This window comes from Eubalaena glacialis, chromosome 2 (genome assembly GCF_028564815.1).
Source record: "Eubalaena glacialis isolate mEubGla1 chromosome 2, mEubGla1.1.hap2.+ XY, whole genome shotgun sequence".
In the NCBI taxonomy this organism is placed as follows: Eukaryota; Metazoa; Chordata; class Mammalia; order Artiodactyla; family Balaenidae; genus Eubalaena; species Eubalaena glacialis.
This window is the reverse complement of record NC_083717.1, coordinates 37845299-37866869: the sequence shown is the minus strand read 5'-3', so window position 1 is coordinate 37866869 and position 21571 is coordinate 37845299. Positions and strand designations below refer to the sequence as shown.

At 41.1% G+C, this 21571-nt stretch overlaps 2 protein-coding genes across 3 annotated transcripts in view; both read right to left on the bottom strand.

Moving 5' to 3' along the window:
* CRTC3 (CREB regulated transcription coactivator 3) overlaps positions 1-21571 on the bottom strand; it is a 106562-nt gene that overhangs the window by 59172 nt on the left and 25819 nt on the right. The gene's annotated exons all lie outside the window — the stretch shown is intronic.
* The window catches only part of LOC133085748 (cytochrome c oxidase subunit 7C, mitochondrial-like), a 30117-nt gene that overhangs the window by 6795 nt on the left and 1751 nt on the right, over positions 1-21571 (bottom strand). The window lies entirely within an intron of this gene.

Below are 21571 nucleotides of genomic sequence, written 5' to 3'. Positions count from 1 at the left end.
AAACAAAACAAAACAAAATAAGAATAACGATGCTCTTGGGGAGCTGATATAGAAAGACCTTTAAGATATATTAGTGAAAAATGCAATGTACAGGAATGTGTATGGTTAGCTACCTTCTGGGTAAAAGGGTGGGGTGAAGTGAATTATATATTCACATTTCCTAATACTGCATAAAATATCCCTGAAAGAATAAACAAACTTGATAGTGGGGGTTGCCTGTAGGGAGTGAACTGGGTGACTAGGACAGAGATGGAAGGGGTATTTTCACTGCACACTCTTTTGATTATCTTTAATTCTGAACCACATGAATATAAATACATATATATTCAAAAAACGACTAAAATTAAAATTGAAGAGCATATTACAAAGCTACAGTAACTACACTGATATGGAAATGGACAGAGGAAATGGGCAGCCATATCAATGTAACAAAACAAACAGAAAGGGACTTCCCTGGTGGCGCAGTGGTTAAGAATCCGCCTGCCAACACAGGGGACACAGGTTTAATCCCTGGTCAGGGAAGATCCCACATGTCTCAGAGCAACTAAGTCCGTGCACCACAACTACTGAAGCCCGCACACCTAGAGCCCGTGCTTTGCAACAAGAGAAGCCACCGCAATGAGAAGCCCGTGCACTGCAACGAAGGGTAGCCCCCACTCGCCGCAACTAGAGAAAGCCCGCACGCAGCAATGAAGACCCAGTGCAGCCAAAAATAAATAATAAATAAAATAAATAAATTTAAAAAAACAGAAAGAATCATACAAAAAATAAATTATTCAAGAACTGAGACAACAGGTTGGACACAGAAGAAAAAGGGTGGGATCTCTGTCTCAAGGCTCAAGACAAAATAAATCCCAAAGTAATAACAGTATTAGAATACTAGTATTAGTATTAATATGGGTTAAAAAAAATTGGGTGAGTGTTTGAGAAATCTTGACATGATAAAGGCCATTCTAAACATACAGATTATAACACGGAAGTCACAAAACGATCAATACGTTTGCCTCATAAAAATCAGAACAGAAAACTCCCAAACAAAAAAAAATTACTAAATGGAGAAAATATTTGGAATATATATGGCAGATTGTGGTGGACAGACTCTAAGGTGTCTCCTGATGATCGCCACCTCCTGGTTCATGCCTTTGTGTAATTCCCTGCCCTTAAGTGTGGGCAGGACCTGTGACTTTTTTCTCACCAATAGGATATGGCAATGGAGTGATTCCGTTTTGATATTTGAAAGCCTCTGTCTTGCTAGCAGAAGTGTTGGAGAGACTCCTCTTCACTGGCCTGGAAAAAGTAAGCTGCCATGACATTAATGGCCATGCTGGAGAAGCCCACGTGCCAAGGAAGTGTGGGTGGCCTGTAGGAGCTGAGGGGAGTCCCAGGCAAGAAACTGGTGCCTCAGTCCTGCAACCACAAGGAAATAAACTCTGCCCAAGGGAGCTGGGAAGCGCATTCTTGGTTCAGCCTCTGATGAGTCCACAGACTCAGCCAGTATCTGCACTGCAGACTGGTGAGACCCTGAAGCAGAGAAACCAGACCTCAATAAGAGACTGGTTAAGTAAATGATGGGATAGCTATGTAAAAGTATACCACGCAGCCATTGAAAAGAATACGTATCTTTATGTACGGATATGATGTCCAAGACATTCAAGTTTTGCCTTCAAGGTGGAAGTTATTTATTATGGCATGGTTCCATTTGTGTAAAGAGAAAGTATATAAATATATACACACACAATACATGCTTGCATATACACAGAAAACTCCTGGAAGGGTGCAAAAGGAACCCTTGGCAATAAGTACCTCCGGGGATTAGACTCGGGGAGAGTGTCAAGGAGAGAAAGGGAGACTTTTACTTTTCATTTTATATACTTCTATTTTATTTGAGTTTTTGTAACAAACATGTATTACTTTTACATAAAAATTAATTTGGAAGGATAAATAAGTGAGCAAGCAGACAAGCAAACAAAGAAATATTTCCCCAGTATCTTTACATTGCCCTTAGGACAAAATCTAAATCCCTTAAAAAGAAAGTAAAATCCTTCGTAATCTGGTCCCTGTTTTACCCTCCATTCTCACCTCTCACCACCCCCACCTCACACGCAATCTATGCTCCAGTCTCACCAACCTCCAGTTCCTCAAACAGGACACGTTTTCTCTCGCCTCCAAGCTTTGCCAGATGCTGTTTCTTTTGCTTGGAACACTCCCCACTCCAACCTTCAGTCACATGGCCCTCAAGTCCCAGCTCAGACATCTCTTCCTCCAGGAAATCTTCCCTGGAGCTCCCCCTACCCCCAGTCTGGGGTAGGCACCCCTCAGATGTGTTCCAGCCGCTCCCTAAACCCCTCCGTCCTGGGTTTATCACATGGTCTCACAATGACTTGTAAAATCATTTGCAATTTCCCACCGGACTGAAGTTCCTCCAAGCAGTGACCATGCCTGTCTGGGTCACTGTCCTATCTCTGGCATCAAGCACAATGTCTGGCACATAGATGGTGTTTGATACATATCTGCCAAGTTGGACTTTCATTACAAAAGAACTATAACCACATTATAGACAAATTAGGAACACAGAAGAGGGGAGGTGGAATTATAATCCTACCACCCAAACACAAGCACTGTTTCCACTCAGTGTTTTTGTTCCCTGTGCATGTTTTTTCATAGCTGTATTCCCAAGCTGGACATTTTGACAAGACCCTCCTGACACAGACATTTTGGTCGGGGAACATTTTGCTACACCCTGTGGAAACATGAGACTTTTATCAGCCAAAGTAAAGATTGCTGTTTTTATAATCAAGTAATGTGCACAAGAGATCACAGACATCCCAGACTCTTTCTCATCACTAACCTACCTCTCATTCGCCAGGACTTTTATTTTGTACCCCATTAATTACTGGATTGTTTGAACTCTTATGAGGATGGATTACTATTATAATTTTTTAAAAAGCAGTGATTTGGGATTTCTCTGGCGGTCCAGTGGTTGAGACTCTGCCCTTCCAGTGCAGGGGGCGTGGGTTCGACCCCTGGTCGGGGAACTGGGATTCCACATGCTGCTGCGGAGCAGCCAAAAATATAACAAACAAATAAATTAAATTAAATTAAAAATAAAAGTAAAAAAAAAAAGCAATGATTTACTTACAGCCTACTTGGTTAACTTCTAAAATTTAGTACTCCTTCTCCCAAATAATCACTATAAAGAAGTATTAAAACATCAATATAATGTATGCGTGGCTGAAGAAACTGTTAAGAATTTCACTGAGGATGTCCCTGACAGTGGTGAGGTCAAGAATAAGAAATCACACTAATGCCCACACACCCCTCTCCCCACCTCCCTCCCCAGGTCTATAAAGAGAAGTTTGAGAATCTGAGAAGAAGCCCACATAAGACACGAGTGACTCCTCAGAGAATCTCTGAGCCCTGCCTCAACCCTCACTATCCTCCATCGTTTACCCTCAGCCTGAGATTAGAGGTTGGCAACAGGGGAGAAGACTCAGACATGATATTCGGTTCTATGTTTTGCTCATTACTTGACTTTTTTTTTTTGCCACATTAAAAAAACAAAAACAAGAAAAACTAATGTCTCAGTGGGAGTGTCAAAAAGTCCCTGGGGACAAACCAGTTATGTCCTAGCAGCTGTGTAGAAAGTTCATATACTCCTCTAACCATCAGTGCATACAATTTTGCACCTCCTTTTAAATTGTTCCTTTAATATAGTAATACAAGTATTTTTCCATGTAGCTGCAGAGTCTTTACACTCATAATTTTAATACTGAGCAGATGTATCATATTTTATTCAAGTCAGTTATTCACTATGACAAATAATACTGCAGCATTATCAGACCTAAAGTTTTCTTTTCACACCTTGGATTACTGTCTTAGGCTAGAGTCCCAAAAGTGGAATTCATCTAAGAATATGAATATCTTAACACTTCATGCATATTCTTAAACTGCTTTCAAAAAGATGTATACTGGGACTTCCCTGGTGGTACAGTGGTTAAGAATCTGCCTGCCAATGCAGGAGACACGGGTTCGATCCCTGGTCTGGGAAGATCCCACATGCCACGGAGCAGCTAAGCCCGTGTGCCACAACTACTGAAGCCCGCGTGCCTAGACCCTGTGCTCTGCAACAAGAGAAGCCACCGCAATGAGAAGCCCGCACACCACAACAAAGAGTAGCCCCCGCTCACCGCGGTAGAGAAAGCCCACGCACAGCAACGAAGACCTAACACAGCCAAAAATAAATAAAATTAAAAAAAAAAAGATGTATACCGATTTACAATGTCTGTAATAACATATACAAGAACAAATTTCATTACCCCCTCACCAACATTGAGTATTAACTCAAATTTTTTCCTAATTTAATGAGCAAAAAGGCTAAATTATTACTTTGATAATAATTAACCTTTATTGGCATTTACAACATTCCAGGCACAGTGCTATATGCTTCATATACATCATCTCATTTAATTTTACAACAACCTTTTGAGATGGTACTAAAATGTTATCCCCATCTTATGGATGAGGAAACTGAGGCTTAGAAAGCTTATGTTCTTGAGTGCAAAGCTCAGCAAGGGTGGAAGCAGGCTTTGAACTGAAGCTGTCTAAAGCCTGAGTCCATATGCCAACCACTCCTGCCCATGGTATCTCATTATTGTTTTAATCTACGTATCATTGCTTATAGTGACAAACACACTCCCAAAGATCTCTTTGCTGGGTGAATTTCCTATTTCCTGATTTTTCTATCCATGGCAAATACAGACAAGTCTGAAGGGTCAGAGGTAGCTTAAAACTCAGGGTTTCAGAGCCAAAGTTTTGACAATGGACAGGACAGGGTCTGTAATAAAGCAGATCGGAATCAAGAGAAGACTGTCTACAGTTACTGCAGGGACTAGACGTGAGGCCTTTGCCATCTGCCTTTCCTCAGTGGCTGGGATGGTAAGGCTTCAAGGGCCGGATATAGGGCAGAGAGAATCAAAGAGGCGGGTCGAGCTTCTGGCCCTCCAAACAGCCTCAGAAGTTCCTAAAGAACTATCTCACTCCATTCTGGTGTGTGAAGGCAAGAGGGCGGCTAGTACCAGCCCTAATGATGTCACAGGGTTAACAAATGAAGAAATCAGGAAATGGTTTCTTTTTTCTTCAAAAAATACTCTGGTTGAATTTCCTCAACAGGTTTCAACTTCTGCATTTAGAGAAAACAGTTCTGTTTTAGTAATCCAACAAAAGAATAAAAAAACTGCCGGAAGGATTGCTAGTAGCTACAAGCACAAACTCCACAATCAAACAGCCAGGACTTGAAATCCGGTGCTACCATTTATGGCTGTGAGATCTAGGGAAGCTTCGTAATCCCTCTTGCCTCCTCTGTACCCCCCTTAAATAGAGACAGTAACAGAACCTACCTCCGGGGTTATCGGGAAGAGTAAACAATGTATGCAAAGTACTTAGCAATAGTGCCTGATGCCTGGTACAAATTCGGTACATTTTCACCAGGAGAGGCAGTGGTAGAAGTGGTAGCACTAAAATACTAACAGTAGTAATCTTGTTTGGAAGGAAGGAAGGAAGGCAGGGAGGGAAGGAGGGAGGGAGGGAGGGAGGAAGTAAGGGAGGGAGGGAGGGAGGAAGGAAGGAGTAAATTTCCTTTTCCACTGCACTCAGAAATAAAGGGTAAATGTGCTGGTCAAATGGTATGGAGTGGCTAAAAAACTCTAGACGAAGTAAGAAGAATTTGATTCTGGTATCAGCTACTTACTAGATGAGAAACATTAAGCTAATCAGCTACTCTTTCTTGCTTTCAAGTTTCTGACCTATAACATAAGAGTGTTGCATCAAAAGAGCTACAGGGTCTGTTCCGGTTCTAAAAATTCTGCTTCATCTGCCAGGGCAAGCAGTCAATATGGAAAGATCTCTGTTCCAAATTAGAGCCGTCCTTTATTGGCAGAAGCCCAGTCAAGGCTATGCTTTGCTTCCCATAAATGTTGCCCTTTTAATGTCCTTCTCTCTGCTTCATTTTGAGTTACATTTTAATTTATAAGCTGCTTCAAACCTTTCAAATGATAGTTCTTCAAACCTTTCAAATGATAGTTCTAAATTAATTAATTCTAAATTAACCCTGAAAACTACTTAGAGACCAACAGGCACAGACTGGTAGAAAGCATGTCTTGAGCAATTCCGTGAACGACAAGATGGTGGGTGAGAGATACTGAGAAGAGATAAGCACAGCCTCTAATGCAACAGCAAGTCCCTGAGCTCTTTAGGTCATAGGCATCCTGGCAGATGCGGCAGCCGCGGCAGCTAGGGAAGAGTCACGACCTGTGTGGCCATAGCTGCTTTTGTTGACCACCCCTGCCTCCTTCCTCACTAGCTACCTGATCTTTCGGACCCCGCTTGCCTTTGGTCTTGTGCTTTTTTTTGTTATCTGAGCCCCCTTTTTCTTCGTGGCTCTAGCCTCGCAGTTCTAGCTTTTCCTGACCAAGTTCCAGTATGAAAATCTCAGTTCAGGGGAGACTTAAGACTAACCCAATGAGATATTTCCTAGATAGTCAAGGGAAGGGCAGAAAGTAGGATTCAACTAGGCAAAAGACTTCTCAGGTGGCTGACAAGTGAACAAACAGATATAACCTAAGAGAAGGAACCAAGCAAAAGTCACATTGAAATGGGCATCTGTTGGCCCCCGGGGACTAGAAAAAGGCATCTACCCAGATGAGAAAAAGAAAGAATAAAACACTTTCCTGGGCTTCCCTGGTGGCGCAGTGGTTGAGAATCTGCCTGCCGATGCAGGGGACACGGGTTTGAGCCCTGGTCTGGGAAGATCCCACATGCCGCGGAGCAGCTAGGCCCGTGAGCCACAATTACTGAGCCTGCGCGTCTGGAGACTGTGCTCCGCAACAAGAGAGGCCGCGATAGTGAGAGGCCCACGCACCGCGATGGAGAGTGGCCCCCACTTGCCGCAACTAGAGAAAGCCCTCGCACAGAAACGAAGACCCAACACAGCCATAAATAAATTAAAAAAAACAAAAAACAAAAAACCACTTTCCTAACTGAAAATGAATTGATTTAGTGTGTCCATACTTGTTTAATTTGCAAAATAAAAGCAAAAGCCTGGGACAGATAAACCTGGGTTTGAGTCCAGACTCCAATACTTAACACTTTGGTGACCTTGGGTACGGTTACTGTTTAAATGTCAGTAAAATGGGGATAATAATGCTTATCTCAGAGGGCTAACGAGAGGATTAAATGATACGGGGTTCACAAAGCACACTCAGGTACTCAGTAACTGTACTCTTCTCCTCACCACCGCTAAACTTCTATCTAATTAACGCCTGTGGGCAAGTGTTTTCCCTTGTACTCAAGCAAACTAGCATAAAAGAAGGTAGTTACCACGGTGACTGTCTCTGCCAAGGTTACAGGAGAACATGGATGGGGAGAGCTTTCTGAGGTCACGTCCCCAAGAGGCTGGGGGTAAAGACGGAAGAGGGCTGTTAGTTAGCTAGCTGTTGCTGAGGCAGCCAATTTCTATACCCAGGGAGTTCCCTGAAGCACAGACTATTGCCTTTGAACGGGGAAGCCACCTTGGTACCTGACATCAAGGCCTGTGTAGAATCTTCTACAGATGTTATCCTGACTCCTGGAAAACATCCAAAGTAATCATAAACAACTAAAGCTTCATTTTTAAAGTCTAAAGTATAAAAACTGTCTGTTTCATAACATAGGGACCAATTCTGACTCCTGACTATTGTGAAACTTTGCAGGGAATCAGAACAAAACTTTGGCTATTTCTACTGCCAAAAAGTGTGAGAATTTAAGTTTAGTTAGAGACAATCACTGCTTTAAATGTAGTGTCTCTTCTCACTCTCTTTTATGATTTAGCAGTCACAGTCTGGAACAAGGAGAAAGGTAAGAGGATTACTTCATATTAATACGATATGAACTTAACATGAAATCAAAATGCAAGGAAATCCAGAGACCTGGGCTCTGTCCTGGTGCTGGCTCTGACACCACCCAGGTCTGTCTTCTTTATGTGGATATTCCCTCTACCTTTCCTGGAAGCTGCACTGGGTCAGGGGATCAACACATAGCCTAGCTGACCCCACGAGAGGCCAATGAAGACTTTCCACAAAAGTGTTTTCATCTAGTCAGTGAAGAACGAGTAAGACGTAACTAGCCTGTCCAGAATTTAAGCAGCTTTATATAAACAGCAAAAATTCTTAGTTCTCTAGCCCTAGAAAGGGTACCTGCAATGAAAGAGGGAAAAATGATACCAACAATTTATTGAAGTTAAATTAGAAGGCTGGTATGCCTAGCTTCTAGTATTTCACTCAACAGGAGAGTTTGTACCAGGAACTTTGCAACATTGCTTGAGCAGTAACTATGTGTTGGGCATTGTTCTAAAGACACACGTGTACTAACTAATTTAATCCTCACAACGACGTTATAGTAGGTACAATTTTTTAATTTTATTGTTATTTTTTTAATATTTATTTTATTTATTTGGTTGTGCCAGGTCTTGGTTGCGGCAGGCTGGCTCCTTAGTTGCGGCAGGCATGCTCCTTAGTTGTGGCTCGCCAGCTCCTTAGTTGCAGCATGCACGTGGGATCTAGTTCCCTGACCAGGGATCAAACCTGGGCCCCTACATTGGGAGCACGGAGTCTGAACCACTGAGCTACCAGGGAAGTCCCTTAGGTACTACTTAGTAGCCACATCTCAGACTAGTAAACTGAGGCACAGAGAGGTTAGGGATCTTGTCTAAAGTCCCAGTGACAGTTAGTGGGGAAACTGGTAATCAGATCCCCAGACTGACTCCAAGGACTGCACTCTTGACCGCACACTGAGATACCAAGATAGAGCGTGAAAATTGTGTTTATTTTGATGCACTGGATGGCACGTTGTAGAGATTTTTGGAAGAGATTTACTGAAGATGCTTTTTTTCAAAACAAGGACTTTTGTATTATTAAAGGTTTCTGAGAGACCCATTTGTTTAACCCTCAAGAGGCTCACAAGACAGTTCCTGTGTGAGACGTCTCCACAAACTAAACCTGGACTGGAGGGTGAAACCAGGAGCACTGGTGACTCATTCACGGGACATTTACTATTCAGACGCACCTAGATCTGCAGCTGGGGTGGGCGGTATGTGGCTGCTGCCCTCAGTCCCCACTGCTGCACCACCCTGACCTTCGAGGACCTGCAGAGCTGGCGGCCTGATACTATGTCACACGATTTCAGAAGAGCCTCCCAGGTTTTGACCATATGAACTATGCATCTAGTTTCTGAGGCTGCCCTGAGCTCACCCCACAGGGCAAGTCTGAAGTCCTCGTTATCTCCTCTATTCATGCCGCAGAGTTGCAGGGGGAAAGAAGACTCTGCCCACGGAGAAGACAGCGTAGACCTGATCATTTGGAGCCACACCCACAAATTCCAAGACTCTTGAAATTTCTGATTATGTGGCCAAAGTCTGGGAAATGTTTGGGTCTACTTAACTCTGAGAAAACACATTCTCTTTCAAGAATCTGCTAAAACCAAAGCTGAGAGCCACCATCAGTGACACAAATTGAAAGGAAGGATTTAGAGCTGTCCTAACTGAATCCCACAAAGTCCTAGCACTCAGTCAGTACTTGTTGAATGAATAAATCTGTATTCTCATTAGCTTGATCAGTCACTAACACTCAACCGCTAACTACAGGTACACCTTGCTTTTATTGTGCTTCGCGGATATTGCATTTTTTACAAATTGAAGGTTTGTGGCAACCCTGCATTGAGCAAGTCTATTGGTGCCATTTTTCCGACAGCGTTTGCTCGCTTTGTATCTTTGTGTCACATTTTGGTAATTCTCGCAATTTCAAACTTTTTCATTATGATTATATACGTTGCAGTGATCTGTGATCGGTGATCTTTGACGTCACTATTGTAATTGTTTTGGGGTACCATGGACCGTGAACATATAAGACAGTAAACTTAAGCAGTAAATGTTGTGCGTGTTCTGACTGCTCCACTGACCAGCCGTTCCCCCATCTCGCTCCCTCTCCTCAGCTTCCCCATTCCCTGATACACAACAATATTGAAATTAGGCCAATTAATAACCCTACAATGGCCTGTAAGTGTTCAAGTGAAAGGAAGAGTCTCATGTCTCTCACTTTAAATCAAGAGCTAGAAATGCTTAAGCTTAGTGAGGAAGGCATGTTGAAAGCCGGAAAAGGCAAAAAGCTTGGCTTCTTGCACCAGTTAGCCAAGTTGTGACTGCAAAAGAAAAGTTTTTGAAGGAAATTAAAGGCGCTACTCCTGTGAACACATGGATGATAAAAAACGAAATAGCCTTATGTGATATGGAGAAAGTTTCAGTGGTCTAGACAGAATATCAAACCATTCCCAACATTCCCTTAGGCCGAAGCCTAAACCAGAGCAAGGCCCTAACTCTCTTCAATTCTATGAAGGGTGAGAGAGGTAAGGAAGCTGCAGAAGAAACTTTTGAAGCTAGCCGAGGTTAGTTCATGAGGTTTAAGGAAAGAAGCCACCTCCATAACATAAAAGTGCAAGGTAAAGCAGCAAGTGTTGATGTAGAAGCTGCAGTAAGTTATCCAGAAGATCAAGCTAAGATAATTAATGAAGGTGGCTACACCAAACAACAGACCTTCAGTGTAGATGGAACAGCCTTCTATTGGAAGACGATGCCATCTAGGACTTTCATAGCTAGAGAGAAGTCAATGCTTGGCTTCAAAGCTTCAAAGGACAAGCTGACTTTCTTGTTAGGGGCTAATGCTGCTGGTGACTTGAAGTTGAAGCCAATGTTCATTTACCATTCTCGAAATCCTAGGAGCCTTAAGAATTATGCTAAATTTACTCTGCCTGTGGTCTATAAATGGAACAACAAAGCCTGGATGACATCACATCTGTTGGCAACATGTTTGCTGAATATTTTAAGCCCACTGCTGAGACCTACTACTCAGAAAAAAAATAAAATAAAAGATTCCATTCAAAATATTACTGCTCATTGACAAGGTAAATGGTCACCCAAGAGCTCTGATGGAGATGTACAATGAGATTAATGTTGTGTTAGCAGGTATGAACCTGCTAACACAACATCCATTCTGCAGCCCATAGATTACGGAGGAATTTCAACTTTCAAGTCTTATTATTTAAGAAATACACTTCAGGGACTTCCCTGGTGGTCCAGTGGTTAAGACTCCGTGCTTCCACTGCAGGGGGCACGGGTTCAATCCCTGGTCGGGGAACTAAGATCTTGCATGGTGCACATGGTGCGGCCGAAAGAAGGAAAAAAAAAGAAAGAAATACACTTCATAAGGCTATAGCTGCCATAGACAGTGATTCCTCTAATGGATCTGGACAAAAGTCAATTGAAAACCTTTTGGAAAGGATTCACTATTCTAGATGCCATTAAGAATATTCATGATTCATGGGAAGAGGTCAAAATATCAATGTTAAAAGAAGTTGATTCCAACCCTCATGGATGCCTTTGAGAGATTCAAGACTTCAGTGGAGGAAGTAACTGCAGATATGGTGGAAACAGCAAGAGAACCAGAATTAGAAGTGGAGCTTGAAGATGTAACTGAATTGCTGCAACCTCATGATAAAACTTTAACATAAGTTGCTTCTTATGGATGAGCAAAGAAAGGGGTTTCTTAAGATGGAATCTACTCCTGGTGAAGATGCTATGAAAATTATTGAAATGACAATGAAGGATCTGGAATATTACATAAACTTAGTTAATAAGACAGCAGCAGAGTTTGAGAGGATGGACTCCAATTTTGAAAGTTCTACTGTGGGTAAAATGCTATCAAACAGCATTGCCTGCTACAGAGAAATCATTCGGGAAAGGAATAGTCAGCTGATGCAGCAGACTTCACTGTTGTCTTCTCTTAGAAATTGTCACAGCCTCCCAGCCTTCAGCAGCCACCACCCTGATCAGCCAAGCAGCCATCAACACAGAGACCCTCCACCAGCAAAAAGATCACCACTTGCTGAAGGCTCAGATGATGGTTAGCATTTTTTAGCAATAAAGTATTTTTAATGAAGGTAAGTACGTTGGTTTTTTAGACATAATGCTATTATACTTAATAGGCTACAATATAGTGTAAACATAACTTGTATACGCACTGGGAAACAAAAAAATTTGTGTGACATGCTTTATTGCAATATTTGCTTTATTGCAGTGGTCTGGAACTGAACCTGCAATATCTCTGACGTATGCCTATATATGAATAAAAGAGTATTCCAAAAACATTATCAAAAGACAAATGACAGTGTGAGCAAAATTATTTGTAACACATAGGACAATGTGTATATTTAATATTCAAAGAACTCCTGCAACTTGATAAGGGGAAAAAAAAGGAAAAGAAGGAAAACTGGGCAAAGGTTATAAACAGGAAATTCCCAGAAGACATCTGAATGGCCAATAAATATATGAAAAACATGTCAACCTTACCAGCAATCAAGAAAATACGTATGAAAATAACATACCCATGATCTCATGCAGTCCTTCTACCTGAGAAGTAGAATCATTGTCCATTTTTTATAACAGAAAATTGAAGCTTGAAGAGGTTTTAACTCAACCAATAATTGGCAGAGCTGGGACTTGAATGCAGATTTGTCTAGTAAAAAAAGTCTATGTTTGTTCTAACATGCTGCCCTATCCAATTATTTGTGTGTGCTCACATCCTCTTGGTCAAGTCACTTAACCTCTCTAATTAGACTCACTTCTCTCATCAGCAAAATGGGATTCACAAAAGTACCTTCACATAAGGTTATTGTGAGAATTAAATGAGATACTGCTTATGAAATGCTTGGAACAGCGCTTACGCATGGCAAATATTCAACTACCTGATTCATTCATTCAACAAATATTTAATGAACTCATACCATGGCCAGGCACTGTTCCAGACTTTAGAAATACAGCAGTGAACCAAAGTGCCCTTGACCTCATGGAGCTTACATTCCAATGGAGGAAACAGAATACAAATAAGATAAATAAATAGAAATATATAGTATGTTGGATAATGAGAAGGAGAAAAAAATAAAACAGGAAAGAGGGTGAGGGGTTATGATTTTAAAGAGGGAAGGCCTCACTGAAGGGAGATATTTGAATAAAGAGCTAAGCGAAGTGAGGAAGTAAGCCATTCAGATTTCTGGGGGGAGAGCATTCTTGGCAGCGAGATCCTAGGGAGGGTCCAAGGAGCAGAGAAAAAGGCCAGAGCAGAGCGAGCGAGAAAGGGTGCTGGACAGATGTGCAGCAGGTAAGAGCAGAGAGGTAATGGGCCTTATGGGGCAGTGACTGCACTTTGCACTTTGGTTTTACACTGTGAGATGGGAAGCCACGGGAGGATTCTGAAAAGAGAAGTGATATAATCTGGCTCATCTTTTAAAAGGATCACTCAGATGGCAGTGTTGAGAATAACTGAAAGGGGATCAGGCAGAAGCCAGCACACCAGTCAGGAGGCTCTTTGTAAGAATGCAGGGCAGAGAAGATACTGGTTCAGACCAGGGTAGTCAGAGTCTGGCTATATTTTTAACGTAGAACCAAGAATTTGCTGAAGGTTCAGATGTGGGATGTGAGAGAACGGGAGGAGTTAAGGATGAGTCCAAGGTTTTGGCCTGAGTGACTGGAAGAACACAGTTGCCATTTGCTGAGATAAGTGTCCAGAACAGAGGCTTCCTGACTGCAGGCACTGTAGAACAATGAGAAATCTAGGGCGCTCTGGAATCCAACCAGAAAGGCAGAATGGGTGGCTGACATCAGGAAAGTGCATCGGTCACTGTTTCAGGGCAGGACTTCAGTCCCTGGGAGAGAGGCTGATAAAAACAAGGCACAGGGATACAAGGCAGGTTACCATGGGATTCTGGCACTCAGGAACCAGACAAGAGTCCAGTTATCAGAACCGAGGCACAGGCCAACAATGGTGACTTGAAGCCAAATTACAGAGTGTGAGGCAGCCTCAATCCCTCTGCTCAGCTCCGGCTGGGTCTTAGAGACGGCAAGAGGCTGGCTAGCCAGAGGTCACGTAGCCTCCAGAGCCTGGGGAAGAAGGCTACACCAGAAGCCAGAAACGGCACAGACGTAACTCCATCTCTATCCACAGCTGTATCATCAGGGAGATGTCGGCATGTTACAGACTGATTCCAGTCCTTTAACATACTGTGCAGGGCCACAAGGCCAGATCACTATATGAAAGGTGCAGAAACACGAGTCCCTCCAAGAGGGGGCCCCATTTCGCATATGTCTGAGACCCTATCGGGGGAGGGAGGAAAAGGCAGGTCCTAGGATGGGAAGAGTTGGGGATGATAGTTTGCCAAGGGATTGTGAAATAAAAGCAAGAAACATTTTGGGGGCCAGATAGGAAGCAACTGTAGCTACCACCACCTCCGTGTCACCGAAAGGAGAAAAAGCAACCTCAAGGGGAATAGTTCAAACAAAGTGGGTAAGGGGAAGCTGCTCTAGACTGTGATGCTGGGGGCTGGCAGGGTCGGTGGTTCCACTTAGAAGTACAAGGTTAAGCAGAGATTAACTTGTGATTGGTCTAAGCAATGTCTCGTGTGTTCTCTGACTCCTTCCTAGACACTGATTAAATTGTTTTCCACACACTTTCTTTCCTAGCTAGAGTATAAGACATTCCCACCAAAATACAAAGAACTTCTTTTAAAATTAATGCAAGGGGGGAAATATCTGTTGCAGCTCATTGTCTGATGACTTCATTAATGTACTTATTTTCATATTTTATTATAAAGATATATATAACCATCCCATGACTTATTATAAAGAGAATAATTTCTTCAGTTGGCACTAAAAATGAAATTGTATTTATTTTCTAGAAGTGACAGGTTAATACACGCTATCAAACAATTAGATAGTAAATCTTCAATTTTCTAATATGAAAATATCTGTACAAACTTGTTTTTTCTTGAGTTACATTTCTCTGACATAGATTTTCTATGCATGTTTGTATACTATAAATTAATGGCTTTTTCAGTGTTCACAAAAGTTCTCTATGTTTAAAAAAATTAATTTTTAAAGCAATATACAAGAGGTATTGCAGAAAGAACCATGAAGCCCCAGTGAAATGTGCTAGGTAGCCTTGGTCACTCACTAGTCAAGGGACTCAACTGTGTACACCAGCCTCAAGGCCCCTGTGATTAAATTTTGTGCTTCAGTAAATATGCAAACTACTTATGTCATGAACTTTGGAGTCATTTTTTTTTTTTTTTTAGTTTTTTTTTTAACCAAAGTATAGCTGATTTACAATGTTGTGCTAGTTTCTGGTGTACAGCAAAGTGATTCAGATACACACACACACACACACACATATATATGTATATTTCCCCCCCTCCTTTGGAGTCATTCTTGAATAGTCAATACTTGGGATGTTAGATCTGCAAAGGCTAAGGACGTAAGGTAATAAACGTTCAGGCTAAGGCAATAAATATTCAAATCAGAGTCAAAATTTTTGTTAGGTTAAATATCTTTGCCAAAAAGCAACAAAGCCACATGTATTAATAACATTACAAATATTTCTACTCTTTGAATAATTCTACCTATGGGAATCTATGTTTCAGAAATACAGATGACTCACACACCAAGATGTTTATTACTATATTATATATAATAAAGAAAAATCAGAATCAACCAAAATATCCAACATATAGTAAGAGTGGTTATAAATTATAAGTCATATGTGAAGAAATATTATTAAACTATTAAAATTATACTTATAAAGTATCTTAACTTAGGGAAATAATGATTATATAATGGCTAAAAATATTTTTAAAGGATATAAATACAGATAATGATCTCACCCATATAAAAGATGAAAAATAACTAAAATAAAACATTCAAATGGTTATTTCTAGTTGACGAAATATAATGTTTTCTGTTCCTTTTTCATTTTTATATATTTTCTAAATTTTATACAATGAGTATGTATTACTTTTACACTGAACAACAAAGAATTAAGGACCAAGCTATAAACAATGTTATTACTTTTCCTGAATTTAAAAGTTTAAAAATGGAAGCTAAAAAAGAAAAAGAACACTAGAGCCAATGTTTTTCTGCTACAGTTCTGTGTACACAACCTGTCTCTCAAACTTGATTATAAGCTTCTTAAACGGACATTCTCTGAGTTATCTTCATAAGCCCAATAATAGGTTTCTCTTAACAGGCACTCAGTAGATATTTATTAATGGGTAAAGTCAGGGCAAGTCACAGTAACTGTTTAATGTATAAGGAAAGTGATTTTAAGAGTCAAAACAAGTATTTCTTTGGTACCTACATATGCTTGGACAGGATAAAAATGGTTGGGTTTGGAGAGGGTGGCGCTTTGGTCTGACAAGCACAGGAACAGAGGTTTGCCATGAACATGGAAGACTGTGAACAGTACCCTCTATGGCAGAAAGGCCAGCACCCCCGGGCCAGCGGTTCTTGAGCTTGCTTTCTGCCTCACACAAAGCACTCAACTTTCAAATGCAGGATCCGTGTTCCAGCAGGTATACCCGGGGTGTCCCTACCCTCCAAGCACTCGCCCACTTCTCAGTACAGAAGCAAACAGCAATGCTATGTGGGGATAACCTTGACTTAGTTCCAATTACCTTTTAAAAATAATACTCAAGCACTGACAGCTTATTAATAAGAACAAATTGCTTTTGACACAACTCACCACGGAGCCCAGTGCTCTGTGGGTGACACCTTGGCTGTGAGACACCACAGTAACGATAAGACAGCAACAAGCACCGATGGCTCCAGGCACGGGCACAGTGCCCCACACGCACTATCCCGGTGTCACCTTCACCAGGACCCTGGGAAGCACACTATTAACACTGCTATTTTACAAATGCAGACACAGAGACTTTTAGACTTAAATAGTGGCAGAGTTAGAACTCAACCCAGGCCGATGCCAAAGCCCAAGAGGTAGTATGGCCATAGCGGTAGCCATAGACGAGGTGGTAGAAGTAATCAGAGTGGTGGTAGCGGCGGGATGGGGGTGGGGGTAGGAACAAAACCAATAACAAGAGGAAAGACGTGCAACGTGCTCACCTTGTGCCACGCACTGCTCTAAGAGTGTTCTATATATTAACTCACTTATTCCTCACGACAAAACTCTGATATCAGCATTACTGCCATCCTCACATTACAGGTGAGGAAACTGAGGCGGAGATGTTAAGTGACTTGTCCCAGGTCACCCGGCTGGAAAGTGGCAGAGGCTGGATTTGAAATCAGAGTCCTACCTTTTGGCCATCATACTATGCAGCCTCTGTGTTACACTAAAGCTTTTACTCTAAAGCAAAATGTCCATTGCCACTTCAGTCCTCATGGTATTTCTTTTCCAACAGACCCCTGATTTTATCCAATAGATGGACTTCCCAGGAGAAATTCCCATCTTTTCCTACTTTTCTGGCATAAAAAATTTAAATTGATGTAATACAGTTCAGTCTTTAAAGCACTATTTGGAGTATCCACGCTATTTCTGACCCTCCATTACATGAACACTTAGGAGCACGTGAAAGGCAGAATGAAAGTGGCAATATTCCAGGTCTCTTGTTCAAGTTCTCATGGATGCAGATGTTCCTAATTCAGTGTGTGGAGCCAATGTTCCCTTGCCCCTTACATAATATCAAAGGCCTTTATTCTGGATGACTAGAGATTCATGAGTTGTCTACTTTACTCTTTCACTCTTAAGTTTTCTATTCAACACGTATGGTTAGATAAAAAGGGAAAAAAAGTACTACTCAAATCTGTATTAAAAATATGACAACCATAATCTTGGTCACAGTTCCTATTTTGGGACAGATGCACATTCCAAAACTATTAAGTAAGCCCCTAACTTTCTGTGCTTCTCACTGTTTCCTTAGGCAGAAGAGAAGAACATCTCGTTGGAAGTCAAAATCAAAGGCAAACCAGGGAGCAAATCAAGCACAGAGATAGATAGTAAAAAAAAAAAAAAAAAAAAAAAAAAAAAAAAAAAAAATCACAGTTGTAAAGTGCACATAGTTTGGGAGGTACAGACTCCTAAATAGAGTTTAGGGGCAAATTCAGAAATATAACATTCGCTAAAAAAGAAACTAAGACATAACATAAAATAGATATTAGTAATCAGTGAAAATCTTTCCTGGAAATAACGCACGCTAAAATAATTAGTAAATGGGGTCTTCTACATCTCACGCAGAAGCCCAAGGTCACTGCCCTATCTCATTATACCTAATGGTATTTGGATAAAAGGGTATTGTTTCAGGGCTGACAGAGACCATGCTGTACCCAAGAGCAGGGCTGGCTAAGGTTTATGACCTTGGGAACAAAATTCCCTCTCGCTTTTAAGTTTTGAGCAGATGACTATGCCACAAAAGCCACAAACTCTGATGAAGGAGCATACATAAACAGAATTTAGTTAGTGGCTTGGGAAGGAGTCAGTTATTTTTACACCCTAGTCCCCTTAACTCACTCCAGCTCCCAAATCCCTTGGTCAGTGCTTCCATGCCTCCCATTATCTCAGTTTATCTTATGGATAATTATTATTATCCCTATTTTATATACCAAAAAAACAAACAAAAAAATGCTTAGAGAGGTTGAGGGAAAGCCCAGGATCACAGATCAAAAGAGTGACAGAGCCAGGACTCAAGCCCAGGTCGGACGGACACCCAAGCCATACTCCTCATCACACCACAGCCTCCTCCTGCGTGGTACCCAGAGGAAGCAGAGGTTTAGGGCAAGTTCACCTTGCAAGTCACTGCCAAAATTCCAGGAGAGAGAACTAGAGGAGAGACGGTCAGGAAATATGAGGAGCTGGGAGGGAGGTGAAGGTAGAGATAGACAGAATTTCTGAAGACCAACAGATGGCACAAGAGGCTGTTCTGAGGTCTCTGCGGAGACTCTCATCTGTGACTCAAGCCATAACCATTTTGGGATGGTCTCTGAGATTCCATGATCACTCTTTTTTTTTTTTTTTTGGAAATTTTGAATTTTATTTTATTTATTTTTTATACAGCAGGTTCTTATTAGTTATCTATTTTATACATATTAGTGTGTATATGTCAATCCCAATCTCCCAATTCACCCCACCACCACCACCCCCCCCCACTTTCCCCCCTTGGTGTCCATACGTCTGTTCTCTACATCCGTGCCCCCATTTCTGCCCTGCAAACCGGTTCATCTGTACCATTTTCCTAGGTTCCACATATATGCGTTAATATACGATATTTGTTTTTCTCTTTCTGACTTACTTCACACTGTATGACAGTCTCTAGATCCATCCACATCTCTACAAATGACCCAATTTCATTCTTTTTTATGGCTGGGTAATATTCCATTGTATATACATACCACATCTTCTTTATCCATTCATCTGTTGATGGGCATTTAGGTTGCTTCCATGACCTGGCTATTGTAAATAGTACTGCAATGAACATTGGGGTACACGTGTCTTTTTGAATTATGGTTTTCTCTGGGTATATGCCCAGTAGTGGGATTGCTAGGTCATATGGTAATTCTATTTTTAGTTTTTTAAGGAACCTCCATACTGTTCTCCATAGTGGCTGTATCAATTTACATTCCCACCAACAGTGCAAGAGGGTTCCCTTCCCTCCACACCCTCTCCAGGATTTGTTGTTTGTAGATTTTCTGATGATACCCATTCTAACTGGTGTGAGGTGATACCTCATTGTAGTTTTGATTTGCATTTCTCCAATAATTAGTGATGTTGAGCAGTTTTTCACTTGCTTCTTGGCCACCTGTACGTCTTCTTTGGAGAAATGTCTATTTAGGTCTTCTGCCCATTTTTGGATTGGGTTGCTTGTTTTTTTAACATTGAGCTGTATGAGCTGTTTATATATTTTGGAGATTAATCCTTTGTCCGTTGATTCGTTTGCAAATATTTTCTCCCATTCTGAGGGTTGTCTTTTCGTCTTGATTATAGTTTCCTTTGCTTTGCAAAAGCTTTTAAGTTTCTTTAGGTCCCATTTGTTTATTTTTGTTTTTATTTCCCTTACTCTAGGAGATGAGTCAAAAAAGATCTTGCTGTGATTTATGTCAAAGAGTGTTCTTCCTATGTTTTCCTCTAAGAGTTTTATAGTGTCCGGTCTTACATTTAGGTCTCTAATCCATTTTGAGTTTATTTTTGTGTATGGTGTTAGGGAGTGTTCTAATTTCATTCTTTTACATGTAGCTGTCCAGTTTTCCCAGCACCACTTATTGAAGAGACTGTCTTTTCTCCATTGTATGTCCTTGCCTCCTTTGTCATAGATTAGTTGACCATAGGTGCGTGGGTTTATCTCTGGGCTTTCTATCCTGTTCCATTGATCTATATCTGTGTTTTCATGCCAGTACCATATTGTCTTGATTACTGTAGCTTGGTAGTATAGTCTGAAGTCAGGGAGTCTGATTCCTCCAGCTCTGTTTTTTTCCCTCAATACTGCTTTGGCTATTTGGGGTCTTTTGTGTCTCAATACAAACTTTAAGATTTTTTGTTCTAGTTCTGTAAAAAATGCCACTGGTAATTTGATAGTGATTGCATTGAATCTGTAGATTGCTTTGGGTAGTATAGTCATTTTCGCAATATTGATTCTTCCAATCCAAGAACATGGTATATCGCTCCAACTGTTTGTGTTATCTTTAATTTCTTTCATCAGTGTCTCATAGTTTTCTGAGTACAGGTCTTTTACCTCCTTAGGTAGGTTTCTTCCTAGGTATTTTATTCTTTTTGTTGCAATGGTGAATGGGATTGTTTCCTTAATTTCTCTTTCTGATCTTTCATTGTTAGTGTATAGGAATGCAAGAGATTTTTGTGCATTAATTTTGTATCCTGCAACTTTACCAAATTCATTGATTAGCTCTAGTAGTTTTCTGGTGGCATCTTTAGGATTGTCTATGTATAGTATCATGTCATCTGCAAACAGTGACAGTTTGACTTCTTCTTTTCCAATTTGTATTCCTTTTATTTCTTTTTCTTCACCATGATCACTCTTGGCTTAAGGCAGAGCAGCCCTCCTTCCATGGGGGCAGTGGCCAATTGCAGGCTGCTCAGACCTCAGGACCACAGCTGAGGGGTGTTCAACAAGGACTAGCCGGGCCACAATCTTCTTCTGTGGAGGGGCCAACTTACTCATTTCCATCTTTCCTCTGCTTCATATAGAAATATGTTTCTGCCACCACAGTAGGTGCTCAAGAAATTTTTGAATTTATTTATTATCTATCTATCAATTAATGAGAAGTGAAAAAGAAGTGTAGTTAATCCTCTCTTAGAGGAAGTAAGGAACAGGAGAACACAAAGCCCTCCCAGGGTCAGTATGCTCATTCAGATGTCCACCTGCGTGCGTACACACACGTGTGTTTGTGTGTGTGTGTGTGTGGTGTGTGTGCATGCAGTAATTTAAGGATAAGCCCTTCCTCACAGCCTTTCAGATTAACTTCCATCATTTATTGTGTGGAATTCTGCCAACTGGAGATGTGATTTTGCAGGCATCCTCTTTTGAAATATTGATAAATGTGCTTCCGAGTAGTGAAGTGGAAGCTAAAATTTTTTTTTTTTTTAATTGAAATATAGTTGATTTACAATGTTGTGTTAGTTTCTGGTATACAGCAAAGTGATTC